The sequence below is a fragment of the Crocodylus siamensis genome, chromosome 4, assembly GCF_052110815.1.
Source record: "Crocodylus siamensis isolate JL-2025a chromosome 4, ASM5211081v1, whole genome shotgun sequence".
Lineage (NCBI taxonomy): Eukaryota > Metazoa > Chordata > Crocodylia > Crocodylidae > Crocodylus > Crocodylus siamensis.
The window spans coordinates 94,490,610-94,498,045 of NC_143398.1; positions in this window are offsets into that span (position 1 = coordinate 94,490,610).

Here is a 7,436-nt window from a genome sequence, read left to right on the forward strand (position 1 = left end):
GATTATCATCCAAGCACTTCTTGAACGTGTCCAGAGTAGGTGCTTGCACATATTCCAGACTCTGGAGACTCCGATGGTAAAGAAGTTTTTTCGTATATCCAATCTAAAATGGTCTTCCAGCAGTTTGTGACTGTTTGACCTTGTCTTCCCTTGGGGTGCCCTGGTGAACAGATGTTTTCCCGCTTCCTGATGTACCCTCACCCCCCACCCGATGTACTTATAGGCTGCACCAAGTCCACCCTGAGCCTACACTTCTCCAGGCTGAAGAGTCCCATGCCTCTGAGCTTCTCCTCATAAGGCCTGCTCTCTTGACCTCTGATCATGTGCATAGTTCTCCTCTGGACTCTCTCAAGCTTCTCCACATCCTTTTTGAAGTGTGGAGCCCAGAATTGGATGCAGTACTCAGCTGTGACCTCACCAAGACCGAGTAAAGCCGGGGGATGACATCTTGGGTCTTGCTCGAGATGCATCATGTGGCGAAATGCCGGGCTAGCAGCTGCAGCTCCGGCACCGCTTAGGGGAGCTGCGGGCTTTGCGGAGTTGTGCGAGCGCGTGGCTTGTGGGGCAGAATTGAGGTAGCTCTTAGCCGCCCTCGAGGTTCGCCGAGTTGGCACAAGTAGACGACTTAAAGTAAGTAGTTAGTGTCTCTTAATCTATAGGGTGTCCGTTGGTTCACGAGGTTCCAGAGCCAGCCCTTGCGTTCCAACAGTGGAGCTAGTCCAAAGCTAGGTGCGGCTGCCGGCTCCTTAAGTCCCAGAACTGGTCAACGGCTCATGAATGGGAAATACAAAGCAATACTGTAACACGGTGAATCGTTGTCAGTTGTCGGATTTCTGAGGCCTTTGTTTTCGCTGGGGTACGCCCAGGCGGGGAGGCTGAGAACCGGTCTGCAGGGTGATCAGGCCCACAGAGTTTTCCAGTTGTCGTCTCTGCTGCTTCCTGCTTTTTTGCCTCTTTTACAGATGTTTGTTGGACTGCCTCTATGACACTAACTATCATATATAGAGATAGGATAATTTTCTTTTACATAATTATTGCTAGGCAGACTTTCTACATAAGTTTCATTTTTGCAGAAATGACACTTCTAGATAAGAAATGAAATTTACAGAATGCACATGTGTAGCTTAATGCCAGTGGAGAAAAGTACAAAGCGTTCCTTTTGGTTAACAGTCGACTTCAAGGTTACATAAATGGGAGAGTGCCGTGCGGCAGTTATACAGAAAAGGGAAAATAATATAAAGTCTTTGCTAAAAACTATAAGATAGTTACACATCAGTGGATGCAAGCCAGGGTTTTATTTGCTTTTCCAGCTGTGGCATCACATTAGTGGCTCATATTCATCTTGTGGTCAATCATAACCCACAAATCTCTTTTGGTCATAGTGCTAATGAGTGTAGCAATGCCAAGCCTACAGGTATGATGTGGATTCTTTCTCCTGAGGTGGAGCACCTTGCATTCTCTATGTTGAATGTCATCAGGTTTTAATCTGCCCATATTGCAAGCCTGGCAGGGTCTGCCTGAATCCCCAGCCTATCCCCTAGAGTGACTGCGCTTCCCCATAATTTGGTGTCATCTGCTAACTTAGCCAGTCTGTTTCTGACACACGAATCCAGATTGTTTATGAATATATGAAAGAGTACTGGTCTGAGAACTGAACCCTTGGGGATTGCCACTGGTCACCATGAGTCATGTTGACCCAGTTCCATTGACAATCACTCTCTGGGTCTGACCACAGCGTCAGTTCCCCAGCCATTGGACCGTAGGGTTGTTGAGGCCACGGTTTCTCAATTTTACCATCATGGACATCATGAGAGACCAGGTGAAAGGCTTTTTTGAAATCCAAGTAAATGAAGCCTCTCTTCCCCTGTCCAGGTGACATGTCACCTGGTCATAGAAGGAAATGAGTTTGGTCAGGCATGACCTACCCATAACAAAGCCATGTTGGCTATCTCTCAGAATGACGCCTTACGTTAGCCTGTTGTTGATGGATTCTTTAATTTTTTTTTCCAAGATCTTTCCAGGGATTGAGGTCAAACGGATTGGCCTGTAGTACCCTGGGTCGTCCTTCCTTTCCTTCTTGAATATACGCACCACATTGGCCCTCTTTCAATCTTCAGGAACCTCTCCCAAGTGCCACAAGTTCTCAGATATCCTCGCCATTGGGCATGCTATGATGTCAGCTAACTCTTTTAGCACTCTTGGGTGCATTCCATCCAGGTCTGCTGATGTGTGAATGTCCAGCCTCTCAAGGTGTTCCTTCACAAGGTTTTTACCACTTGTAGGCATGTAGTCACCCTTACCCTGGTAATCCTGTGTCCTGTCAGGCAGGGTGATCCCTTTGGACTGCTGGAAAACTGATGTGAAGTATTAATTGAGGAGATTAGCGTTTTCCTGAATGTCAGTTGTTGGCTGCCCCGTTTGGTTCAGCAGGATTCCAATGTTGCCCTTATTTTTCTTTTGACTTCCCAGCTGAAGAAGGACTTTTTATTGTTCTTGATTCCTGTAGCCAGTCTGAGCTCAGTTTCAGCTTTGGCTTTTCTGGTCCACTCCCTACAGGTGCGGGACAGGGATACATAATCATCCTTAGTGGTATTTCCCATCTTCCAACTCTTATAAGCTTCTCTTTTAAGATTAAGGAGGTCCATGAGTTCCCTAATTGAGCCAAGGGGGTCTCCCAGCCCTTTTACTACCTTTCCTATGGGCTGAAACAGACTTCCCTTGTGCTTTTAGGATCATGTCCTTAAGGAGCAACCACTCATCATAGACTCCCCTCCCTGTCAGATTGTGATCTCTCAGGGCCTTGACAACCAACCTCCTGAGCTTGTGAAAGTCAGCTTTCCTAAAGTCAAGGATTTCTGCATTGCTGACTGATTTGCCAGCTTTGTGATGGATAGAGAAAGTGATCAGCTTGTGATCACTGTCACCAAGCTTCCCTTCAATCCTCAGGTCACTCACTAGATCATCCCCTTTGGTCAGAACCAGATCCAGCAGTGCCTTACCCCTTGTCAGCCCGTAGACTTCTTGAGTCAGATAGAGCTCATCAATGCAAGTGAGGAATTTTCATGACGGATCAGATTTGCCTGAATGCTCTTTTCATGAGATGTCAGGGTGGTTGAAGTCACCCGTGACAACCATGCACCAAGAGCATGCAACCTCTGCTGGTTCCCTAGCAAATTTGTGGTCAAGCTCTTCCTCCTGATTAGGAGGTCTGTAACAGACTCCTACAGTTATATCCCCATTCACTACCCCTTCACCTTCACCATAACTTTGTGTTTTTGTAATCACCACAGTAACACGTGGACATATATCTTGGATTAAAAAACAATCATATCATAGAATCATAGAAGTCAGGTCAGAAGGGACCTTGTAGATCTTCAAGTCCGACCCCCCGCCTGGGCGGGAGAAAAGACAGGCCAGGTAGTCCTCAAGCCTCTTCTTAGAGATCCCCAGGGTAGGAGCCAGCACCACTTCCCTAGGAAGTTGGTTCCAGCTCCTAGCCGCCCTAACTGTGAAGTAGTTCTTGCGGATGTCTAATTTAAACCTACTTTCTAATAACTTGTGTCCATTGTTCCTTGTCATGCCAGGGGGTGCTAGGGGAAACAGTGTCTCCTCTAAACCCTTCTGGTCCCCCCTAGTGAGTTTATAGACAGTCACCAGGTCCCCAGGGCAACTGAAAACAACATACAGTACATACCAGAGAAAAGCACATCACCAAATGTGTCTCAGGGTGAACAAGCTGAGGGCAAAGTTGTGAATCTTCTTTCTGGCTCCTGACTCCACTGCTAGCTACACCATGCCTGAATTCATTAACTCAATTCACATGCAGACAATGGAAACTTACTTGCTGCAAGGTGCCAGAATCAACCACTCTCTGGGCAAGGGGTAACAAGCAAGTATTAAGCAACAGGATCAAGCGGAAACATGGTGGCAGCTCAGCGCAACAGTATAAAGACCTCAGCACAAATCGTTGACTTAAGAAAGGGAATCAAACCAAGTCTGCAAAGGGCCAATATGTTGGGGCAAAAAATTAAAGAAAAAAGAAACATGAGGTATGGAAGAGCAGTTGAAAAATGCCTATGTTTGTACTAGATTTTGAGTCAGTGTGTAACAGCATGGCTGAAACGCCTGTGTCTCTACAAGGGGAAACCACCAGGATTTCTCTGAATGAATGCAGGAACATGTACTGCACATCTAAGATCAAGATATAACACCTACTATGTACAGAGGTACCAGTTACAGTTCTATAGGTAAGCTTTGCACTTGAAGTTGGAATTCTACTTTTTTATTCTATCAAAAGAAATAGCATGCCCTGAACAAAATTTAAAGAGTTGATATTCTGATCATTTACATGTAGATCTGTTAATTTTTTTTCTAGGTGAAGAGTCCACTCTGCTTAATCTAACTTATTCCTCTAAACTGGTCCATGTTGGTATTCATTTTTTCTCCTTAGTGCACGATACATGTATGCATAGGGAATTGCTGCTCTGAGACAGAGAGGAGGAGCTGAGGCTCTGTTTAATGAAGAATCACCCATATTTGTCCTGGTTTAGTTAGGCAAACTGCAGCCTAGTACACTCTCATAACCGGAACAAGCCTGTGGTCCCTGGAAGGAACTGTGCTCTGAGACTTTGATGAACTGCATTACCACCCGCCAATAGGTACACTCCAGGGAATTACGCACAAAAAAATTCAAAATTATGCACAGAAAAAGTCAAAATTATGTAAAATTATTATTTTTTTTACATGTTAAACTAAATACAACACCATTTGAAACTTCTTTAAAAATATCTGCAGGGACTTGTGTGGAATGGGTGTGGGGCGTGGTTGGGGTAGATGTAGGGTATGTGTGGGGCGGTGTGGGGTTTGTGGTGAGGTTGTAAATACACTCACTTCTAGTGCCCAATTGCTGGATTGAATTGAGATTTAAATGCATATCCCTCCCCACAACTCAACTGAGCCTGCTGCACTAATTGCTCTGTTTGGATCACAAATGAAAGAAACCCCTTTGAAAATCTGATTCTCCATGGTTTTGAGGGACCAAAGAACAGCTGTTGCACTTTGGCCACTGTCAGGAAGTTCTGGTTTACCCAAGCATATCTGTGTATAAGACCAATATTTGCAAGAGGTTCAACAGAGTCTGGATTTAATCTCTGTGATGCCACTTGCTTTCTTGATAGCCATCTTCATTTGTTAATGTTCCTCTGAAAAGATGGCTTTGTACTGACTAGTGATGATTTTCCTCCCTGGGTCCATTATGGACTACTCTGTTTCTGTGAAGCTTTCTTGCTCATCATGAATCTGAGATCCAGACACTGCCTCTGGGAATATCTGTTTTTGCTCTTCCTTGTACAGAGCAAAATTATCCAGGTAGGAGTAAAGTCCCTTCTTGTGTAAAGCCATTAATTTCTAAGCAAACAAACTAAAGAAGTTAAGACTCAAGTTGAGGTTGAAAATACATGGGGTAAAACATTATAAAGATGTTGGAATGAGCTCAAAAACATTTAAAACCCATTTTTACTTAGATTTGCATAATAATAAAACCTCCATGTATGGCTCTAGCTGCCCTAACACAATTAATGGGACAATAAAATCTCAGATTAAAATTAATCCACTATGCAATAATTATTTAATTAAGTCATTTCAGAGTTTGTGGCTAGAATTAATGAATACACACACACACACTCTTCTGCATTTTAGCATATTTGGATTTATTATAATTTTAACTTTAAGTTTTTAATCTCAACATTATTCTACCTGTAATTACTGCATCACTACCCAAATTACTGAAATGTCCTCTCAATTTAAACTTCATTGTAATGTTGGCTTTATCTAGGAATTTTATTTTCTTTAAAAAACTGTTAAAATGTTGCATACGAATGCTGAGAAGGAACAGCAGAGAACATTTCTGTATTTCAAATTATTTGAAGTTATGGGGACTACCAGCCTTAAATAATTTCTAAAACTGTACCTTTCAGGATCAGTTTCACCAAGTGCACTCTGCTTTTTTGCCATTCTGGAGCAGGGCAAACTAGTCTGGGTGTACTGGCTGTTAATTAGGTTTATAGCTGCTTCATGTTGGAGACTAGTGCAAAGCAGTCAGTGTATGCACCATCCTGACCTCCAGATTCCCTTGCACACAGCTGTCCCATCCTTCCCTATATGCTCTATATTCCCCTGCACACAAACCTCAGTGTCCCCACTCTCCTGTTGTCCATACTGCTCACACACTAACTTACCCCTCTCCTCCTGCGCTCCCTTTCACTCTTCTCAGAATACATGTTAGAGTTTTCACAGGGATGTACTGTCTTCTTCACAGGCTAAATCTGTGCCAAACTCCTCTTGGCCTTAATAATGGAGCATGACCAGCACTTCCAAAACTAGAAACATACAATTGGCTTGATTTGCATCAGAGTGTTTTGTGTCACATCAAATCCAGACTTTACCAAGCTCTATGTCTCGCATTAAGTACTCGTGAATTATTCAGATTAACACTTTGTCAAACAATCACAGCGAATTCGACTTAATTGCCATGTAAGCCTAGTGTGTAAACTAAATCATATCCCAGGGCCACATTAAACTGGTTGTCTGTTTTTAGCCCAAATTTTCAACTCAGTCCTGGAAAAAGGGCTGGGAGCTCTGGCCAGACTGTACTAGCCACCATCTATCTGCAAGGAGGGATCCTCTATCAGAAAATAAAATGGGAATGCAGAGAAGCCTCTTCAGGTCACTACAAGTCAGAAAGCTTTTCTGAATGTGATTGTTAGTTCGGATTCTCCCGCTTTCCATTCAAGATCTGTTCAAGACTTTTTCTGTTAATAAAAGTCTCTCCCCAAACACATTTGTACCTATCTTCAGCCATTCCTCTACCCAAACTCCCATGCAAAGAAGTCTTAAGATTCATTTCACTTTGGCCCCTGCAGACCAAAAGGGAAGTGAATTCCAGAGATAAAGAATTCTGTGAAGATGGTAAGTAGGTTTTTCATGGCTTGTCTGATTTTGTGGGCATTTCATAGTGGCCCCACCCCTCATCACTGATTATCAGAGCGGTCCCAGTGGCTCTGCCCCTCGCCCTTATTGGTGGAGGGCACCTTCAGTCTACATCACTACCACTTTGTATTTTTGTTGATTTTTGCGGGAAATTGTGGCCAACTTCAGATTTTGCAGCAATCATGGACAATGCAGTTTGTTGTAGTTTCTGTGAAATCTCTGAAACAGTAATGTAGGTAAAGTCCCCAACCGTAAGTAGGGCTCTTTCTAAATTGCAGGGAGACAATGGGTTTTTCGCAGTCTACTCACATCACGCAGAGCTGATTTTGCGGGCATTTTGAAGGATTTCCTGGCAATCATGGACAATACTTTTTTTGCGGTTTCTGTAAAATCTGTGAAACTTGTGATTTAAGTAGGTCCCTTTCCATAAAAACTCTGAAATGTTGCAC